Source organism: Pollicipes pollicipes, unplaced genomic scaffold (genome assembly GCF_011947565.3).
Source record: "Pollicipes pollicipes isolate AB1234 unplaced genomic scaffold, Ppol_2.1 Scaffold_4881;HRSCAF=5763_pilon_pilon_pilon, whole genome shotgun sequence".
Classification (NCBI taxonomy): domain Eukaryota; kingdom Metazoa; phylum Arthropoda; class Thecostraca; order Pollicipedomorpha; family Pollicipedidae; genus Pollicipes; species Pollicipes pollicipes.
Window position 1 is genome coordinate 50,464,492 of NW_023596576.1, and position 22,859 is coordinate 50,487,350.

A 22,859-nucleotide genomic window follows, 5' to 3' on the forward strand; every position below is an offset into this window, starting at 1 on the left:
TAACCGTTGGATATCTGCATTCATTTGAAATACGCTTAGGTATACGTGTTGGCATTGGCACATCAAAATGCTTCGGAATTGGATGTACCAAGATGCTGGAAATAACAATCGCAAAAAGATATACGATCTAGCCATGGACATTCACATTCGGTGATTGCTTACCGATAACAGCGTGCTAAAAGACGAAGCACATGAAATAAATGATGAAACAGGCAGACACACCAAGAAAGGGTGTCTGCCTGTTTTATGTTGGTGACATTGAAAACTAACCGCCACTGTGGCTATGCTCACAAAGCTACCGGCGTATATCAGGTGGCGCTGTTGCATGCTCGTGTTTGGTCGGCTGCGCTGACAGATTTTTAACATAAGGCCTGAGGAAAAAGGCTCCCGTTTTACCAAATATGTTCAGTGATAAAAGTGAATGTTCTTGCGAGCCATTAATGTACAAGTTCACAGCAAAAATGCAAAGAAATTACAGCCGACCAGCCCAGTCAGACGACACCCAAAGCTTAGTATTGGTCGGTGCCCGCCAGCCCTTGAAGCGTGAGCTTGTGTAGAGCATATGTCGGAACAATGAAATGAGTAAGGCGAAGAGAGTGTCCCAGTTTTTTGTACTTTCATATGTTACATGAGACGCACACAATTTCATCAATCATGCCAGTTTTCTTGAGAGGGTTCTGAATAGCTCCGAATTTTTATGTTGAGTAGCCTACCCTGTGGGAGAAATTTCATTTCAATTCCTTTTCATCACTTTGAGAGTAATACATTTCCTTGTCTTGTTTTTTCCAACGTTGGTGTTCTGCAATGCTTGCAACACACTAATTTGTCAACATGCATGCGTAATAAATGTTACGAAGGCACTTTGTTGAGATTAAAAGATGTGCGAACATGAAGCTATTACGCGGCGAATTCAACAAAATGTCTTCCAGTGGTTTTGATCTCTCCCCTATGGCCTTTACCACGGTGGCTCTTTTCGAGGCGCACTTTGGCTTTGGGAATGGAAGCATCACATGGTCCATAGTGGCGTTCTTTTATTCTCATCAGTAGAGATGCGCACGGCGGATGTCATGATGACGGTGACCGCGACTGCGGGGAAGAACCGTAGTGCTGTGACAAAGTATTGATTTGGACCAGAAAAGAATGCAAAATCTATGTCCCTATCATGTCTTGACGGCGCTGCTGTGGTACAACTCAGTGTTATCATAAGACGTAACTGGTCATGAGGTCTTCCCAGATTATGTTTTTGAAATATGCTCCAAAGGCGAGAAGCCACCATGATTTGATGTCCACTGATTGATTGATTTCCACTGTTGTCCTTTCCATCCGGATAGTTTCTAGCAAAAATAAACTACAAAATGTGCCATATCAGTGCTGATGTTGCTGACTGATGGTGACGCAGTGCTTTTCTAATGCCCGTCGAATCAGTGTCCCCCACAGTTGGTTTTTTTAGCCGAGATTTGTGAAACTAAATAGCATGAAATGCCAAATAGTTCAGACATATCACTAATTATAGGAAGGGTGGTTTGTCTCAGCACCTTTTGACGGTTGTCATCAGTCTGCTGTCATTTGACGTGCCATTTAAGAAAGATAGCTTCGAATGCTGGCGACGCGGTTGCAAACTGGGTGCAGTGAAGGCCGTCTGTGCCGGTGTGTTAGCTGCCGCCGTTTGTGTTTGTGCCGTGAGAATGTAACCGACTCACAGGGAATGTCTCACATTTCAAGATGCTAAGGTAAGCATCACATGCCATCATTTAAGCTCAATTGTAACACATGATGTTCTTTGGAGTGGCAAAGACTGTTGTCAACAACAAAATTTGTCTGCCTAATAAATGTGCTCTTTAATACATCACTGACTTCATGAAGCGTTTTCATGACGTTTGGATGCCGCCTAACTAGCAGTGCGAAATTGCTACCCCAGCACTCCCATGAAGTACTTCAACTTGCCGAGAGATGACAGTGATGCTAATGGAAGCTTTCGGTGCCAAATATCGTTCGGCGTTAGTGTTTTAACAATTTCCCGTGGTATTTTTGCATATCTATCCGTGGGGTTAAAGGACGCATTCCACATTTTTGTACTTTTCTCTTATTAGACCAAACGCGTGGTATCTGATCAGTAATAGCAGTCTTCTCAAAATACTTCTGATAATTTATTTTTGAAGTAGCCGACCCTGCGGGAGAAATCTCATTCAACTCCCTGCTCTCCACTGTGAAAGTAATACATTTCATTTTTTCTTACGTTTGTGTTCGGTAATGTTTGAAGCAGACTAATGTTTTAAATTGTTCGTGTAATATATGCGATGAAAGCTCCAAACACTGTTTACACAAAACAATTTACGAACATGAAGGATTATCCCACGAATTCAACGAAACAGCATACTATGGCTTTGGATCCTTCCCTATGGCGTTTACCACAGAGTCTCTTTCTAAGGCGCACTTTGGCTTTGGGAATAGGAGCATCACATGATCCATCAGATGCACTGGCTTAAACTTCAACCAATATGCTCCCCGGTAAGAGGTTCTTGCGTGCTGGGCCAATCACAGACATCCCTTTTTCAGCAGAGGTGCGCACGGTGGTTGTCATGATAATGGTGGTCGAGACTGCAGGGAAGAAGCGAGTTAAGCGTTGTTGAAGCGTTGACAGCGTTATTTGGACTAGATAATAATTAAAATCGACGTCCTTATTATATCGACGTAGACGTAGACGGTCACGTAACTGGCCCTAAGTTTCACTTCAGTAAGTTTTAAAATATACTTTAAGGCGGAACACTCGCTCAAGAAGTCAACTTGTAATCACATACACGGTTATAGCGCTATTCTAGTTATTCGAATGCTAGTGTTATGTCCGTAATTACCTGCAACTATATCCAAATTCTTATATTATTTTGCACAATGTGTCACTCGTGATTGAAGATCCGACGCATTCATCTTCTTTCTTGTGTCATCGTGCACCCTCGTGACACCCCGCTTGTCCGGGGTAGGGTGCATACGCCAGCCACGAGTGGGCCGAGAGGCCCCCTGGGGGTGGAGCCCGTCCGGGCGCCCGGTGCGTACCTCGCAGAGGAGCCCCCGCGCCCGGTAAGTCTCGGCGGTTGGTCCCCCAGGCACATGAAGTCCTGTCCCACTGTTATCGATTATTTCTTCATCTTTGTTTGGAAGTCGTGCTCACGGACGTCAGATCTGAACGGCTCAAACCTAATATCCTTTTCTTGGCCTCGAACGCCGCGTGGTCTGTAGGGTCGCAGCATTTGAATGGCGTTGGTATAACGCCATACGTGTTTAAATGACTTTGAAAAAGTCTGCAGGAAATAGTCAGCACATCTTTGTCGGAGTATCACCCAGAAACTGCATGGTTTAGGTCCAAAAAAAAGACAGGACTGTGAACTGACCGAATGATCTTCAAAAGGGCTATTTCATTTCATAATTCCATAAAAATGTAGAACAATCCCTTCAAAGGACGTATCTGATCATCACTTTCTTTTAGGCGCGGTACGACTCTCCTAGCGGTGTGCCATGGATGGCGTCCCTGGTAGAAGCGTTAGAAATCCCTGCCCATCTATGAGGTTCGCTGCTTGTGGATACCCGAACTCAAGCTTCAGAAGTCATCGGTGGACGTTGAAGTGACACACGTCAAAAACTCCTCCGGAACCTCATGCTGCTGAGATAAACTGCGGCTTTGTGATAAACTATCTTGATGTTGTTTCCCTGTGCCGGAAATACATATTTAGCGCTAGATGTAGGGGTATAGGGATATAATTTTGCAAAATGCGTAGGTGGCGGGAGCTCAGGAAGGAGCAATGACTGGACATTCCTCCAAAATACACGTAAAGCAGACTTCTCCCCAATTTGACCCAGTTTCTTTTCAGAGTTGCAGGCAGGGCGTAGGATCTCAAGGTAAGTTGGAAGGGGACCGGGTTATGTAATAGTTCAACGCATAATAGTTCAACGTATCTACAAAACATCCCAACAAACGGGTTTCTTCTTAATTTGCCCGATCTTCTTCTTACAGTTGGGGGTCTGAATAAAGCTCATGGCCGAAGGAGGGGGGGGGGGGGGGCTGTAATTACTACCCTCTGAAAAGTGAGCCATATCGCGTGGTGGAGAGACAGAATTCCCGAACTGAAAAGGAAGTCGGGCGGGAAGCATTGTGACGTCATGTCGTGCAGCTCCAAACGTGTTCATACCAGCGGTTTGTTCCCACAACTGCTGCCAAGACGGGAAACATTGTACTCCTCAAACAAATATCAGTGCCCTGACATGATGCAAGAGGAATGGCGTTTATATTTAAATATATGACCTCGGTACACCAGCTCCTTGAGTACTTTGTGTCTCTCCTGGCCTTGCCCGTCATAATAGGCCATCATAGGAAACTATCTCAGTCTGATCTTATTCATATGCACAATAAATTAAACCTGATAACAAAACATACTTGGTAAGGGGGCGTGTACTACTGGGGGCCTACAATGCGCCCACACGCCTCTGCGCTCTACCACTGCAGGGTGTTTCATTTTTGAAAAGTCTTGCCGTATAAACTTCAATCATCGCTGTACAGAAAACATGGCTTAGTTCTAGAGACCAATGTAACTTTAAAATGTTAAATTACTCATTACATCGTTGTGACGACACAGGTGGTAAGCATCGCCAAGGTGGGGTGGCGCTATAGACCAGACATGAATTGACGCACACGCTGCTCACTTTTCCCGCAGTTTGTCAGGCTGTTGCATGCCCTGTACGGCTGCATGGCCGCACCATCAACGTATGCTTTTCGTGCATTCCACCAGATTATGATAACACGGATCTCTCACGCAACTTCACAAACTCGTTTCTCGGTTTCGCAGCCCACTTCTCATCCTCGGCGATTGCAATGGTCATAGCCCGTCTTGAGTGACGCCACCCAGACCGTTCCTCGTCGCGTACATTTTATTACAAATTTTGTCGATGCTCACAATTTAGTCTTGCTGAACAAAGGAAGCAATACCCAGCACTACCTACTGATTGGTACGAAAACCGTCATCTATTTATAGCTGTGCTCTTACTCAGTAGGGAGTTTCTTTGATTGGACTGTTGAGAGGGATGTTCATGACATTAACCATTTCCCAACCAAGCTTTACGCCCGTTTGGTCCCAACGCTGACGCGGATTTATGCCCCGTTTGAATCTGCAGAGAGCCGACTGGGTCATGTTTCAGGTACTTTGTTTTGCCGATCACGATCGCTACGTTTCACTAGGGCTGGGAGTCGGCCTTATTACACATGCTTTTGAAAGTTATCAACGCAATCACGACATTCCTCATTTACTCGCCCGCAACTCTGAAAACGCACGAGCCAGTAAATTCATAAGAGCCGCCAAACGTTATTCCTAACACATTGCTCTTCTGCAACTCACAGCAGCCACTCCATGGAGGAAAATTTGTGGACAGCTCGTTCATGCACTATCTGGCAAGCGCCTGCCCTTTTTACCTACAGCTCTTCGCATTAAGAATTGCTTACTTGCATCATCCCCACAGGTCATGAATGCTTTCGCCCAAAGTCTAGGCGACTGTAGTTCTCCAGACAACTACAAAGTCATGTCATCAATCAAGCGCGACCCAGTTTTCATTTCAACGCTTATTGTTTCTAGATAGAAAGTATCAATGCAGAGAACCACAGCGTATCAATTTTGTTCTCAGAGCTCCGCGATGCCAGTGAGTTAAACTCGCACCGTTTTTTACAGACACTTGAAGATGCCAATTTTTGTGGATCCCGGGCCAAAGAGATTTTGCAGGGAATGAGCGGGCCGCCCATTTGGACGGGGAAGCCCTAACAGTTCTTTATATTACCACCGTCCCTGCTGACCACCAATACATTAATTCGCAACTCGGCAAAATGACTTTGGCAGCGACAATGTATGGACAATGTATAGAACCCAGCTTCATGACACAAGACCAGATATTGCACATTGGCCACCAGCAGACCGCACAGACCGTTTAGAGTTGTTCGTTCCCCCTCGAATTGGATGCACATAGGTCACTCATTGTGATTTATATTTGCAAGAGCCCCTTCCCCTTTGACATCAGTGTGGTCATCCTCCTAGTCGAACATATTATTGAGTGCAGCGAATGTAAATAATAGAAGAGGACTTTGCAGGCCTATTGTCATCAACACGACCTACAATTATATGAAATCCTCATTAGGCGATGATCGTCCAAATCAGCTTGATAGTTTGTTCGGATTCTTGAGACCTATAAATCTGCCTGAACTTTTGTGAATACTCTTTGATAACCCCGTTTCTAATTTCTTCTTGATACTGCACATTAAATTTGAAATAAAAGCGTGAGATGGTATTAAGGAGACGCAACACCTTAAACCAAATACATAAGTGCAATACAATGATCTCCTAGAACGCGTGCGTGTCCACCGGCGTCCGACAAGACCTAAGCTAATCGGCATCACCAGCACCCTCAGACGTCCTTGAGCCAAGGAGGAGTTGTGTCGAGTGCGTGTTGCGCTGCGCACCTCCACAACACGATCAGTTCGCAATCAGTTGTGCGGGCGGCAGCCGGTCCAGGACCGTGGCCGCCGACGGAGGGCGGGAGCAGGGCTCGACGGGGTACCCCCGAAAGTAGGTCCGTCATTCTTTGACTTGTTTTTACTAGAGAAAACCTGGTGTTACGGCTTTGATCACATTGTTTTTAGCGGGTAGTATTTGAAGCTTCCGAATTGGTTTCTGCCTAAAATACCGCGACAGAACCCCCGCCTCTTGAAAAGTAGTCGGCAAAATCCAGGCGCATGAGAGCTCCTGCCCTTCGCCCTGGAGTTATTAGTTTGAGTTTCACATTCAGACTATCATACGCCCAGGCCGTATTTTGGCACCAGGGGAAACAAGCTGGAAAAAGACAAGTATTTTTTTCGAGCTAGGTAGCCTTCTTTTGCTGAGTGGCATAAATGGGTCGAAAAGATCGCATTGTGCACTAGCAGGAACAGATGTGGGTATCTATCTAGTATATCAATCACTTATTTATTTCCAAAATGTGTTGTGTAAATTACGGGAGGGCAAATACTTCTATTTCCGCCCCTCCCCCCCCCCCTGCCTGGCGCCGCGGTTGTGTGGTAAAGGGGCCTCCAAGTAAATAACTTCGTAGATCCCGTAAGCGAATAGGATATTAGGAATACGGTAATAAAGGCCCAACGCGGCCAAACTGGTCGACCTTTTCCTTCATAATTGTTGCAAATAGCCCCTGGATTGTTGGCATTTTGTGCCCCGCGGGGCAGTCCCCCTCTTCAATGACGTCACACTGTCGTGCGGTTCCTGGCAGGAGGCTCCTGTAAAGCCCACAGCCCTCAGCACTGGCGACAACCAGCCGCCACCGAAGAATGCTGGTAGCACAACCGCTCTTAAGCGTACTTTTCTTACTATCCCATACGTTTCACGTGTTAAAGGCCTGCTTTTGGCAAAGCTGTAAACCAAGTTCGATCAGGCCAATTTCGATGAACTTGGCACCGAACGAAGGATTGTTTAATTGTCTGGAGCCGATCTATTTACCTTTTTTCTCTAGAAAAGCTAAACTCTCACCGTGCGCAAGGTCAAAAGGTTGTCAAACACGATGCGCAGTGAATTTTCTGACTTTCAGACATGTGCAGTGGCCTCAGTATCTCAATCGGTGGCTTGTCAGATCTATAACAGAAAGGCTGCATGTTTGAGGCTTGGGCGTTTTATAATTTTTTTACCAGCTCCTTACCTTACCTTACCTTGTCGTGATCGGGAATTATAAAAGGCCACTAGGCCTGTAGGTCCGGGCTCGTCAGGCTCCCGGTCCGGTAACCAAGCAGTCTCAAATTATGGGTAGATTCAGTGTGGGATGTCATACATGATGTCAGCCCAGTGCAACTCCAGCCTAGACTTGAACTGTTCAACTGAGGTTGATGACACGACCGGGTGTGGAAGGGCGTTCCAATCGTTGACGACCCGCGTGCTGAACGAGTTACGACGGACGGGAGTCCCAGGTCGAGGTTTTCTCAGCTTCCATTGGCGTCTTCTTGTCACTTCGGAGTTGTGCCTTGTCAGGAACTTCTCTTCCGACAGTGACATGCCTCCGTGAAACAGCTGGTACACTGTTACCATGTCTCCCCTGCGACGACGATAGTACAGCGAGAGCAACTGGAGGAGTCTGAGCCTCTCAGGGTATGACTGGTGCCTCATTTCATAGACAAGACGGGTAGCTCGTCGCTGAACCCACTCCAGCCGCTTCTGGTCCAGTTTGCCGAACGGGCCCTAGATGACGTGGTCATACTCCAAGTACGGACGTACTTAGCTCTTAAAGAGGAATGGCAGCGTGGGAACACCAATGTTAGCAAAAGATCGCTTCACGACCACCAGCATCTATTTGGCCTTGGAGATTGTCTCCGTCGTCTGCACGTGGGACTTCAGCCTATGATCCACGAAGATCCCGAAGTACTCCTCGGCGGACTTGACCGCGATTTCGGCGCCGTTCAAGAAGTAAGTCAGCCTCGGGTTGCAGTTCCCGATATGCGATATGCTGAATTGTTTTCTATCAGCCATTACGTGCTGTCAGTGTAACGCTGTTTACAACTGCATAAGAGTTTTTTTTTTGCAAAACTTCTGGGCATACTATTTTTTATGTTTCAATTACATTTACTATATTAGTTCCTGCGCCACACCACCCTCAGCTACCGACTACCAAATATTTAGTATAGACTAGATATTTAACCTACATCCCGCAAGGTGGCGCATTTATTCCTGTAGACAGAGAAATGTCATTACTGACAAAAATGGGCCGCAAAGCTTTACATCAGAGAAGTTTTCTTACTTTGCTACCAGCACCTCCGCCGTAAACACGAAATCGGCGCGTTCAATATAGACATTTTGAACACAGAAGTAGCATGCGTGAAAAAGTAGGTGCTATCGAGGGGCGGCGCAGCAAAGGCTAGGGGGTGGGCCGTTGCCACCCATACCAGCAGGCAGGCGGGCAAGAGCATGTTTTGCCTGCTTTTTTGACAGGCCTATATTTCTCAACTAAAGGTATTCTAGTCGTCTAGAGTACCAATATGCAGATCCAGGAGGCTCCCCCTCCCCCATAACTGAATTAAAGAGTAATCAATCGGGCTCAGAACACTCTTTGTTGCATCAAAAGGTCCGTCTTTTGTGTCCTGAGGTCATGTTAAGCTATAGGTAGCCAGTGCTCTAAATCAGGGGCTTAATGCTACGTTTAAGTGGTCCCTTTGCTGGTTCGGGAGGCTTCCGTTGCACACTATGAGGTCCGCGTTTTGGTTTAGGGGCACCCTTTATATTCAGGATTTCTTTCATTTCTGGAAGAGGAGGCCCCTTTCATGCATGATATGGCCGCTATTCCGGAGCAGAATGCCCTGTTTTCGATAACAAGGCCCCTTGTCTAGATTTGGAGGGCCCTTTGGAAATCGTTCACATCACGTTTTGGATGGGGAGACCCTTTCTGCAATAGGAGACCCTGCTCCAGGTCGGTTAGACCCTTTGCTGAATAATTTGGAGTTCATTCATTCCGGTTTTTTTTGTTAACCACCAACATTCAGTTCCTTAGACGTGGTGCATTTAATAGTAAGATTAGGAGGCGCATGCCCTAAGTGCCCCTGTCCCTTCAATGTGACACAGTATAGAAGGTCTCCCGTGAGAAGAGCCCATTTTGTTTAGGAGGTCCTGTAAAATCTTGCCCTCCAACTCAAAATCTGTGACGTCACGCGTTGTCTTGCCTACATGTCAACAAAACGAAACAGGACCGGAGCAAGTCAGGGAGCCGTAAAATACATAACGCTAATTGACATTATGAGTTCACATTTCTAATGAGGAGTTAACGGCCTTCAGTATGCCAATTTACGAAGGACACTGTTCACACAGGAAAGACAGTGTTAATAACCTTATTCCTCAGAGAAAAGTCATGAATTTTGGAAAAGTAGCGGAACACGTCGGAAAAGTAGCGAAAAGGCATGTATTACTTCCATATTGGTGAGCAGGAAATCAAATGAGATTTCTCCCGTAGGGTCGGCTTCTTCAAATAGAAATTCTGAGCTATTTGAAAGGATTTCCAGAGAACCTTTTATTGGTCAAATGCACGTCGAATGTAACAAATATGGAAAAAGAACAAAAAGATTGAATACTTCCTGTAAAGGGAATGTTCCACGTTTCAATATGCCGGAGTGAGCATCAGACGTGATGTAATAAGCTCACTTACTGGAAAAAAAACTGCTCTAGACAATGCAATGTCTTTGTCAAGTAAATATGTCCATCAATATATCTTTGGTTTGATAAGGTCATCGTGCGTTGCACAACATTCATTGAGAGCCAAATGACGACCGTTTTATCTGGAAATTGTCCTCATGATCGCCAGATATGGATGACTCGACAATAATATTTCTATTAGCCTTGAACGTCGCGTACCTAATGGAATGGTAGGATTTGAGTACCTTTATTATGGCGTCATGGATGCCTCGGTGGCCTTGATATAGCCTCCTTTGATATTGATATAGCGTTTTTTCTCCAAACAGTCCTGTGATCCCCAACTCTCCGCGACTCCGATGCATCCTCATTCCAATATGCCCCCATCACCTATCGCCCAGCGTTTGCGCAGTCGCCTTCACATCGTTCTAAACCTAACCCGGTACCCAATATATTGCCTCTTTCCTTTCAGGCCACATGGAAAACCAGTTTAAATTTGCATATGGATGCCCTGGTTCTCGAGGTCCTTTGCCGTTTTTCACAGTCGAGGAAAGCAAATCCAGCCGCGGATCGAGCTTAAGCGCCAGGCCCCGGTATGTATAAAGGATGGGGGAGATGCATTTGGGATTGGACTATCCCATAGTCTCGGGGCGTTGTGCCTGCATTCCTGCCAGCAGACCCAATCCTGACATTAGTTGAATGACGTTGTAGCAATGATCGTTTCGGTTGCGTGCATGATATTGAAAGCTACGCTGATGAAAGAGGGTTTCGGTGATGCGCCGATTCCTGATGGCGCTGCTGGGTGTGGACTTTATTGCCATTTTCTGTCATATACCATCGTGTAACGCTGCTAACACAAATTCGGGCGGGGATAAAAATTATTTTTTGCCACCCCTGCACCGCACTTTTACCCCCCGCATCGTTACCCTCTGCTCTTCCAGCTCATCTCAAGAGCTCTTACGACTACCCCCAGGGGCGTCACTTTATACACTTTCGGAGGGGGTCCTGAGCCCCCCCCCCCCAACGCTGACTTAAGTCCCCTAATGCTCTTCTGAGCCCCTCAATGCATATGAGCAAAGAGGAAATACTGGGCAAAATAAATACAGAGCAATTATGTCAACGTTTAGTATGCTGGTAGAAGGTACCCAAATGCATCACTTTTGGCATCATGTATATTTTGTACCAACTGGTATCCTGTAGTTTCCGAGCGCTGTCATGCTAGCTCCTTCATATGTTAAGCCAGTCTGCAAATGTTTTACAGTTTTTTTTAATAGTGCCTGGAGCGGGATGAAGAACAACTAACTGCGATGTGTGGCAGCTCTAAAAGTACGGGGCTGTCCTAATAAAAGCTAACTCATGTTTTCACCCAACAGGGGCAAGTATCTTTGCAGCATAGTCATGGATGGGATTATACAACACGATCAGCAATAGCGGTAGCCATTAATGATCCCTTAATATAAGGTGTACTTAAATGCTTTCCCGTAAATTGCAAAGCATTCTCAGTTTTGGTTAAAAAGGGCATCTCTCACTAACTTGAAATGGGAAGCAATTCTTCCGAGAACAATAATTTTGAAGATACGAAAATGAATAGCCTTGATTTTGATAACGGGCAAGCAAATTCAAGTGACCGAAATCCAGGGAAAAATCAGGTTTTGGGGTGCGGTCGACCTTTTCAGCTAAGCCCCCTCCCCCACCGCTTTCAGACAGTGAAACCTTTGACTACGCTGCTACCCCGTCGCGCACGCGCCGCGGCGCATATTGTTAATTTCGCATTTCGCGGACTTCACCAGCGCAGCAAGACAACTCCTCTCATTTGGTAGCTGTGCAGCAAATTCTCTACGACTGGCGTTTTACTATTTACAGGAATATATGCAGTCTAGGATGTTTCTATACTGCACTTGCTTGTACTGAACTTCGTTCCACACGTCATCTGGGTGGCAAGCTCATGGGATTTGTTGAACCAGGGCCTTGATAGGGTCAGCCTTGGTCGGGGCGGTTTGTTTTGCGGCACGTGCGAAGGGGTATCGTAAACATTCCAATAGCACGGCACGTGAGTCCTCAAGGCAAAGCTATGGTCGAATATGGCTTTCAGGTCAAATTAAACCATAAATTTCCGGAAAGCTGGGATGCCAACATTCGCCCCCGATTGCATCAAGTATGGGGTTTTCTGGTTCTTGGTCTCAGGTAAGACAGTCTTGGTTCGTTTAATGATACATGTAGCGCAAATTTTATGCACTTTTACCTACAGCATGCAACAAGCTGGATAATGCAAGTAGATGGACAGACTGCCGTAAGTAACCAGATGGGTGGTAGAAGCTAACAGTCACGGAAATGCCTGGATCCTTGGTACCAAAGCTGTTGCTTCATGACAGCTGATGGCATTGTCTCAGCTGCAGCCCCTGTGAAGTACTTTCATATTGGGGTTTGTTTTATATGTTTCTGTAGGCCCAATCTTGACAAGAACAAACATGGAATCAAGAAGCTGAAGTTGTGTACAATGAAATGGTCTTTAACCTTACCAATGTCGATCTTCATGTTTGTTATTGTAATTTGTGTAATTGTGTGGGAGATAAAGTGTATCAATGAGAAAGAAACTTTGGTAATGTGACTCGCATATCCATTATGTACCACATCTAGCACTGCAAAACTAAATTTTCCCCTTACAGGAAAGCTGTTTGATATGAGGGGCCTGTTCTCTTGCTGTTGATCATAATGATTGTTGTGTGTGTGCATTCAGTGAATTCGTGTTAGTACAACTCAGTTCTTTAAAATAAGGTGCTTTGAATGCAACTTTCAGGTTATTCTGCAAATTTCTGCAAAGTTCCATGCAGAATTTACCATAATTCCTGCAAGTAACTCAAGCTTGCTGTCATACAATGCTTTCAAATAAGTTGCACTTGTGTGTGTGCTGTAAGGGTTTGGCAGACATTCTTAGATGTGTTCTCTGTAATCAGATTATCACTTTTATCCACAGATACCTGGTGTGGTATGTTGGAATGTGGTTCCATGGAAAGAAGCCCTTTATAGACCAACTTCATCCTGTCACTGGAAAACAGATATATGGTATGTGAAAGAAGTATATTATATGATTATCAGGTAAACTTCATTTGGCTGTATGTCCAAAGTGCCATAAGCGGGATGTTGCTTATGCATTGCTTACTGTTACATCCCACCTTTGAAAAGACTATGACCCGGGATTGAGAAGGCATGTCTTGCATGCACTCTATCCTGCCAATCCTCTCACCAAACATCTGGACTGTCAAACATCTGCTGAGGGTTGCTATGGTTGTAAAGAAGGCTCACTTATAAACATAAGGGCTTGTGAATAGATGTGTTGGCCTGGGTCCCATGTTCCACTGTCCCCACCTCCTCTAGAGCTCAACTGCTCCATCTCTGCTTTCAGGCATGCCCCAGTGCAGGATCCAGAGTTTAGCCACTCTGTGTGTGCCTCCAGACATGGCCCTGTGCAGGATCTAGAGCTCAGCTACTCTGTCTATGCCCTCAGGCGTACCCCTGGGCGGGATCGGCTCGGGCACGATGGGCCGCGGCTTCCGCGGCGAGTTCACCCGGTTCCAGATGCGGCCGGGCCTGTACGACTACGGCACGGCCGACGCCGACCAGTTCATCGTCAGCGTGGCTGGCCGGGCCGGCGGCCGCGCGCGCTACCAGCAGGTGCTGAGCGCGTGCGACGCGCCGGCCGACCGGCTGTCGGCCTGGCGCTGGGCGTTCCCCGGAGACCTGGCCTCGTACCGCGGCCTGTATCCGCGCTCCTGGACCGTCTTCACGCTGCCCGGCGAGGACCTGCAGCTGACGGTGCGGCAAGTCTCGCCCGTCATACCGCACAACTACAAGGTGATAGGTGACGGCCTGCGCCACCGCAGAGGCGGCGGTGCCCGGCGCAGTGCAACGCTGCCGTAGGTGCAGGGCACAGACATGCTGTGTCATTGTCAGGCACCGTAAGGCGTGCCGCACGACCACAACGTATGGGCGCGCTGCAAGCTTTGTCACAAATATGTGGGTTGGGGGAGTGTTAATGTTTTGCGTCCTTGTTTTTCACGCCACGCTTTGGACGGAATATTGGCTTTCTGAGATGTGGGGTGGATTTAGCTTTGTCCCAATTAACAACTTAATCCCCCATGATTGCGGACATGTATTATGCCATCGGTTCCCCTCTGATGATTCTATACGTAGCATGCAACAACTGTTTGGTCTACGCGCTGCTTTTGAAAACTGCCTACGTGGAACGCGCGCTCATGGCATTGTTCCTTACATCCATGGCGAACCGCCCGCCGGAGCCATAGTGCACCACTTCAGCCGGGGCTGGTCAGCCAGTGGTGGCATCGCTGGCCCGGCCATGCCCTGGCCCTGTGTCAGTCGTCACGAGCAGCGCCGTTGCAGGACACGTCTCTACCGTGTAGTGTGTTCGTCTGGGACATCGAGAATACAGGCGACGAACAGAAGGACGTCAGCGTCACCTTCACGTTCGAGAACGGGACAGGGTGCAAGAACTCCAGTACGTCTGCAAGCTACAGGGATAGGGGAACGGAAACGCTCCAGCTGGTCCGTTTGCGGTCGGTCGTGTTGGTGAAGCTGATGTTTGCTATATGAAGCGTTAGGATAAATTTACCAGTCTGCTTCACAGATACCAAGTTTGTGTTGTGGATGCGCTGATGCGACGATGCTGCGGGGAGTCCGACTTAGAAAGAGAGCTCAAGTTAGGCGAAATGTCCTTGATAAGCGCGAACGGTGGTGTTTTCATGGGCTGACTGTTGGTGCCAACGCCTTATCATATACATATCTTAAGAAACATTTTTATATTCGACGAGACTGACAACTTCGACTAAAAAGCGCGTCACCTGTCCGTGCGTTGTCGTGACGCCGGGCGTCGACTGCAGGTGCGGAGTGCAGCGTCGCGCCGTTCGGTTCGGAGCAGCACTCGGCCGGCGGCGTCTGCGGCATGGCCATCGACCAGGAGATCGCCGGCGTCCCGTGTCGGTACGCGCTGGCCGCCCGGCTCAAGGTAACCGAACAGCGCTGCCGCACGCGCACCGCGCGGCAGCCGGCTGGCGCGGGCGGGCGGGTGGGCGACGACGACCCACGCACAGCCAGTGTGTTGAGGATCTCGCCCTTTGATGCTGGAGCTTGGCGCTCTCCGTGTTTCATTTCGGGATGTGTGCAGTGTGTTTGTGTGTGACGCTTGTGATGAGCGCGATGCAGCATGGGCAGTTGCGCCGTTTGCTGCCCCCCACGGTGTCCACGTTCAACCTGCATCTGGTTGTGACGTCTTTCAGGATGACGTGGCCGTCAGCAGAGGGTCGTTTGACCCGACGGGAAATGGGCTGGACCTTTGGAATGAGCTGGCTCAGACCGGGAGTCTGACCTTACAGACGGACAAAGCGCACGGGCCAGGTATGGGCAGATTCTTTGGAGAGGGCAAGACTGGTGAAGTCAAACGAAAGCCAGTGGTGATTTGATGTGTCCGATTCAGGTTGTCATTTTTCGTGCACATGTGCGTTACATGCACGTCCAGTCAGCCGACGAATGTCAGGCCTAAAGCGGAAGATGAACAGTGGCAGCTGCAGAAAAAATGGGTGCGAGGATCGACGCTCGTACAAAACGTTTAACCGACGTCGAGAGCGCGGGTCATTGGTATGTTAAGCAAAGTGTTATCAAATATTTGAAAAGCTGGTTTGCTGATTTAGCGGTCACTTAAAACCTGGACACACTTTGATCGTCGTTTGGCTTCCCAGCGCATTGGTCGAACTCATTTGTGGACCAAACGACTGCAAGCTTGCTTTTCAGTCAGTCCTTTTCATATTTTGTCGACTTTGCCTCTCCATCCTGTTCATGGGAGCTTGTTTATGGGGGGTGACCTGACCTGGTGGGCATCGACTTGTGAGATATAAACCCGATATACGACCAACCTGTCGTGAAAGCTCGCCGAAATCTGTTCTCGGACGGCAGCGGTGTACTGACTGTGGGCGGCCGGCGGGCCGGTGCTGCGCGTGCGCAGATGTGGGCGTGGCGGTGAGCGCCCGAGTAACGGTGCCGGCCGGCGAACGCCGCTCTCTGGAGATGAGTCTAGTGTGGCACATGCCCGAGGTCCACTTCCTGGGAGGGGAACGCCGCGTCAGCAGGTACGCCACATCCGCGCCCAGCGCCGTCCTCTGCTGAGTTACCCGATAGTCTTACTGGTTGTGTTTGGTGCATATGCGTTTTCGTGCGGTGTGAAATGTGGCGCCGGTACTGCCTCGCGAGGCTGGCAAAGTCGTGTGCGCTTTGGCTGGTTCCGAGGAGCCCGTAGACTGGGCGAGTGTAAAGCGACGAACGTTGTTTGTTCAGCTGACGGGGCCGGACTCAAATCGCTGTGTACGAAAACCTGAAATAGGATCACTGCAGCCAGACATTTAGTCGGATACTTTTGGATAGTACTTCAGTGTATGGCGATTGAGTCCCGAAGCCCAGTTTATGTTGCATTCAGGTACAATTTCACTGGACGCCGACGCTCTAAGTCCCTCGACAATGGCGGAACGTTTCACTATCGAAGCGTGTGATAGTCCCCACATGTGGATGTCCTCGCGCCCGTACCATTCCGCTCAGGTCGTGTTCGAGCTGCTGCTGTGGGGCCGGCCGGGGCGCCGCGAGTGACGCGCCCCCGGCCGCCAGGTACTACACCAAGTGGTTCGAGACGGGCCGGCAGGGCGCCGACCAGCTCAGCCGGTACGCGTTGGACTGCTTCTCGAGCTGGGAGAGAGCGACATCGAGGCCTGGCAGCGGCCCGTGTTGACCGACCCGTGAGTCCGCGCTCCGCCGCCGCATTCTCTGCGCTAGGGGGAGGTGCACGGGTGGGGTGTGCTGTCCTGACATGCGGTAGTCGGTGGGGGGGGGGGGGGGGGGGGGGGGGGGAGGAAAACACAATCGCCAAATGGTCAGTCGAGCTGATTGGTCAATCAGATTGTTGGCGTTTCGCTCTGCGGGCCGTGATGAAGGGAGAAGCCTCAGACGAGCGACCGCCAACGGGTTCGGACCTCTTTCAGCGCACTCATGCATTATGGGTCATAAGAACGTGCGTCAGCCCAACGCGTGTTCGCAGAGATCTGCCCGACTGGTACAAGTCGGCCATCTTCAACGAGCACCTGTACTATCATATCAGACGGCGGCAGTCTGTGGATCCGGATGCCCGGGGAGGATCAGCTGCCTGAGACGGGACCCCCAGGTAACCAGACAGTGCTCGGGGGGGGATCGGCCTGCCTGGGACGGACCCCAGGTAACCAGACAGTGCCCTGGGGAGGAATCAGCTGCCTGAGACGGACCCCAGGTAAACCAGACAGTGCCCGGGGAGGATCGGCTGCCTGAGACGGACCCAGGTAAAACCAGACCAGTGCCTGGGGGAGGATCAGCTGCCTGAGACGGACCCAGGGTAACCCAGACAGTGTCTGTGGAGGGTCAGCTGCCTGGGACGGACCCCAGGTAACCAGACAGTGCCTGGGGAGGATCGGCTGCCTGAGAAGGGACCCAGGCAACCAGACAGCGCCCGGGTAGGATCAGCTGCCTGAGACGGATCCTGGGTAACCAGACAGTGCCTGGGGAGGATCGGCTGCCTGAGAAGGGACCCAGGTAACCAGACAGCGCCCGGGTAGGATCAGCTGCCTGAGACGGATCCTGGGTAGCCGGACAGTCGTGGGCGGTAGCGTTGTTGGTTACCTGGGCCGCAGCGGGGTTGTCAGGTGACCAGTGGACCGAGACGGACCCCGTTTGACACAGACAGTGCGCTCCGTACCTGAGTAGACGCCTGGCGGAGTTGAGCGAACTCGTCGTTGTTGCGACGGCTGAGTGCGTGACAGATGCCGCTGAATGACATGATATCTGTACTAGTGGGTCGTCGGAAGAGCCTGTGCAATCGGCGTTTTCTCCCATGTTTCCACGTAACGGCTGTGCGCGCCACGGGCCGCGGTCGCAGGCGGGAGTACGGCCGGTTTCGGGTACCTCGAGTCGCACGAGTACCTCATGTACAACACGTACGACGTGCATTTCTACTCGTCGGCGGCGCTGGTCCAGCTCTGGCCGCAGCTGCAACTCTCCCTGCAGTACGACATGCCGAGTTTGTGGCGCAGGTGAGACGAACGCTGCACTCGGCGCCGGCCGGCCGGAGTCTGGCCTGTGGAATGTGACGATAGACGAGTTCGCTGTTGCTGCTGGTGTTCAATGGCCATGACTGAGAGCGTTACTCTTTGCCCTGTATTCGTTAATGCTTGGAACTGATGGAAATATATGTGTGATCTTCGACAGTACTGTGACACTTCACCAGCTGATAAGATACTAGGCCAATGCTCTCTTTTTGGGCAGAAGAATGCTGGAGGGTTTCTTGCCAGTCACGGGAAATGCTCGAGTTGGTATCTCGAAAGATACCTAGTGGACGTGACATTGACGGCGGCCATAGTCTTCGCCTGGCGACCATCACCGCCTTCAGCCAACCTTGTCATCCGCTGTGAAGCGTGCTGTGCGCGGGCGGCGGGTACCTGACGCCGGCCACCGGCCGCTCTCTCCCCCCTCCCAGGAGGACCCGGAGACCGCCGCACCATGCTCTACAGCGGCCAGACGGCGCCCCGGAAGGGGCCACACAGTGCCGCACGACGTCGGCAACCCGGCATGCCGGGTACGCCCTGTCGGCCGACGAGCGCCGTCGGGTGCTGGAGCTGGCGCTGGTGCTGCGGCGCTGGTGCGAGGCACAGGGCCGGTCCGCGTGGGAGCGGTCATCCCTGACAGCGATATGGGCCACCGCTGGCCACAGTATCCTCCGTGGAGGTCGCTTCTGTACCAACAACGTAGAATTGGCTTATGTTTTTCTGTGTGTATCTCTTCGGGATGTGGGAACATGGAAATCGTTTTCATTCGCTCGTTATCGTTTGCATGCCTGGTGATCTACCTCGAGCTTAAGCCTCATGTGCGATGCAGGTGAGATGCCGTTCTGCAATATCAACACTAACCAGATTCATGACGTGTCGGCGTGGAAGGACCTGAACCTCAAGTTTGTCCTGCAGGTCAGCAAGTATGATTTAAATGTCATTAAGTGCTAGTGTGTTGGGCGCACCGGCCTGCCAATATCATTTCGCGTCAATTGTTTATGAGAGTGGCGTTACAGCTCATTTTGTTATGCGTGATGTGAACCCTACTGATTCAGTTCGATGCGTCTCCATGGCAACTGCTTCTCATGACCCAGGGCCGTGGTTAAACTGTCGGAAGACTAAGTACTCATCCAGCTCGTCGCTCACGTCGCTAGCTGAATGTGGCGCTCGTACACGCTGAAGAGACCGACCGCTGGCACGCTGAAGGGACTGAACGGTCGTGCTTCGGCACTCTGCAGCGGCGCCGCGTTTGTTTTTTTTTGTTTTTCTTTTGTTTTTTTTTTTTTTTTTTTTTGTTGTTTGTTTTTTTTTTGTGGGAGGCGGCGACGGCCCGAAGCCGAGCGGAGCCCAGCCAGCGGAGCCCGGCCAGCGGCGGGCTGGCTGAGCCGTACCGGACCGGCTGGTGTGCGCCCAGGTGTACCGCGATCTGCGGTAACGGGCGACCGACGCTACCTGCGGCACATGTGGCCCACCTGCTGCGCCGTCATGAACGTGGCGCGGGCCTGGGACACGGACGCGACGGCATGATCGAGAACTCGGGAATGCCCGACCAACGTACGACACGTGGGTCATGGAGGGTGTCAGGTGAGCACAGGCACGTGACACGTGGTCCATCAAATATGCGAAACGTAGCTCAGAACAGACGTTGAAATGTGGAAAAAAGTTAACTCGAGAGGTACGCTTTGACGGCCGGCCTCTTCAGAAGGATTCTATCCAAGTGGTTACTGATTGCAGAACCACAGAGTTTTCAGCTAGCAGAATTCCAGTTCTCTGAGCATCATGTTGTAGTGATTGTTTAGATAAGTGATCATACCACAGCTGGGTGTGCCGACGGTGGCGGCTGACTGTGTCGGCTGCTGCAGCGCCTACTGTGGCGGACTCTGGATCGCCGCCCTCTACACCATGAGGGTGGCGCGCGCGCAGGCGCTAGCCGAGCAGGTCGACCGTACGACGCCATGCTCACCAAGGCGCAGAAGGTGTACATCGATAAGCTCTGGACCGGTCAGTGCCCGGCCAGGCGCCGGTAGTGGCTGTGCGGCCCGCAAGCGAACCTCGCCGGCGCGTGCGTCTCGTGACGGATGTGGGGCTTCCTGACGAACGTGGCATGACGTTTGGGATGACTGCTTTTTGCATGAAAGGGAGCACTGGCTGTTCGTCTGTATTATGAGCGTAAGGTTGTGGGCAATTTAGACACCCTGCGTGTTCTGCCTCGTCATGGACGCTAGAAGTACCCAGCAGTGTGTATGCTCCCTAAAGTTTTAACGACAGTCGACACGTCATCAGTATGACGTCCGCTGAGGTAGTGGTGTTGTTGGCTTTCGCCTGATAATGAATAATTTCGTCCGATAATTTTGGGCTCTTGTCTGGTGTTGGTTGCTGTTACTCTCAAACTCTTTGTAAGCAAGTGTTCGATACTGCAGGATGAGGCACCACCGCTGGATGCATTTCCGTTACGTGTCGCGCCATTCCTCGCCATAATAACAGTGTTGGTGTAAATGCCTCGTAACTGTCGCGTCTCGGGCCAGAGGCGAGCCCGGCGTTGTCCTGCTGGTCCGACGTCGCCATGATGTGCCGGTGTCGCCGCCGCCTGCGCCGGTACTGAGCTGTGGCCGTGCGCCCGGTGCCGGCAGGCTCGTACTACCGGTTCGACTCGTCGGCCAGCGGACACGCCCAGTGCATCATGGCAGACCAGCTGTGCGGCCACTGGTACCTGAGGTCCTCTGACGTCACAGAGCCGGTCAGTGGGGGCCTCGGACGTCACAGACCCGGTCAGTAGGGTCCTCGGGCGAGACAGACCCGGTCATTGGGGTCCTCTGACGTCACAGAGCCGGTCAGTGGGGGCCTCTGACGTCACAGACCCGGTCAGTAGGGTCCTCGGGCGATACAGACCCGGTCATTGGGGTCCTCTGACGTCACAGAGCTGGTCAGTGTTTGCCTCAGACGTCACAGACCCGGTCAGTGGGGTCCTCGGACGTCACAGACCCGGTCATTGGGGTCCTCTGACGTCACAGACCCGGTCAGTGGGGTCCTCGGACGTCACAGACCCGGTCAGTGGGGTCCTCTGACGTCACAGACCCGGTCAGTGGGGTCCTCGGACGTCACAGACCCGGTCAGTGGGGTCCTCGGACGTCACAGACCCGGTCAGTGGGGGCCTCGGACGTCACAGACCCGGTCAGTGGGGTCCTCGGACGTCACAGACCCGGTCAGTGGGGGCCTCGGACGTCACAGAGCCTGTCAGTGTTTGCCTCGGACGTCACAGACCCGGTTAGTGGGGCCCTCGGACGTCACAGACCCGGTCAGTGGGGTCCTCGGACGTCACAGACCCGGTCAGTGGGGTCCTCGGACGTCGCAGAGCCGGTCATTGGGGGCCTCGGACGTCACAGAGCCGGTCAGTGGGGGCCTCGGACGTCACAGAGCCGGTCAGTGGGGTCCTCTGACGTCACAGAGCCGGTCAGTGGGGTCCTCTGACGTCACAGAGCCGGTCAGTGGGGTCCTCTGACGTCACAGAGCCTGTCAGTGTTTGCCTCGGATGTCACAGACCTGGTCAGTGTTTGCCTCGGACGTCACAGACCCGGTTAGTGGGGTCCTCGGACGTCACGGAGCCGGTCAGTGGGGTCCCGGGCTGAATTTCCCTGTTCTTTTTTGGGTGGAGTCTCCAACCTCCCTCCCCAAATTAGGGCAGAAAGTGGGCCTAATGTCGGGGAGCAACTCGCGCAATTGGCGTTTTTTCGGGGTAGATTTCCGCACTTGTGTAACTTGTTGCCAGCAGATATACTTCCTGGTTTGAAATCGCCACGTCTTGCTTGACTAGCAACCATTCAGTTATCAGTGCTAGTGTGAATCAACGCACTGGCGTTAGGTGTTCATGTCTCACATGTTTATTAGCGGCTTGCTGTCGCCGGTCGACCGTCACGCCTCCGGCAATGCCAGTGACAACCCCCTCCCCCTCACCGACCCTGACCTGACCTGACCTGACCTGACCTGACCTGACCTGACCTGACCTGACCTGACCTGACCTGACCTCACCGGCTCAGGTGTTCAGTCACGTGGAGACGGCGCTGCGCACGGTGTACGAACACAACGTGCTGCTGTTCCGCGACGGCTGCCAAGGCGCCGTCAATGGCATGATGCCCGACGGCCAGGTCAATGAGCACACCATGCAGAGCGAGGAGACGTGGACCGGCGTCACGTACGCCCTGGCCGCCGCCATGCTGCACGAGGTACGCCTCGGTGGGGTCGGTCCGGCTGGGGGGGGGGGGGGGGGGTGCGTTAGTGTGTTCGTTGGCTGATGGTTAACTGCCAAGCAAAGGTTGAATATCCGACTTTGCTGAAGCGCTACTTGTCGCATGCGGAGTGGGTGGAACGGCGTAAAACATGGACTGGACGACCTGTACCCCGGTGTCAGGATACGCCCGGCGACGAACTCTGAACTGAGCGGCTTGTGCTGTGGTGCAGCCTTGCAGTGGGTTTCCTCAATGTGTAAATGTTGGAAACTCCCAGAACTGCGCCGTGCTTTCATCCGAGCACTATACAATGTGATGTCCTGTAAGTG

General features: G+C 51.2%; 1 pseudogene; it reads left to right on the forward strand.

Moving 5' to 3' along the window:
- Window positions 1–12,134: 12,134 nt before the first annotated feature.
- The window catches only part of LOC119100557 (non-lysosomal glucosylceramidase-like), an 18,416-nt pseudogene continuing 7,691 nt past the window's right edge, over window positions 12,135–22,859 (forward strand).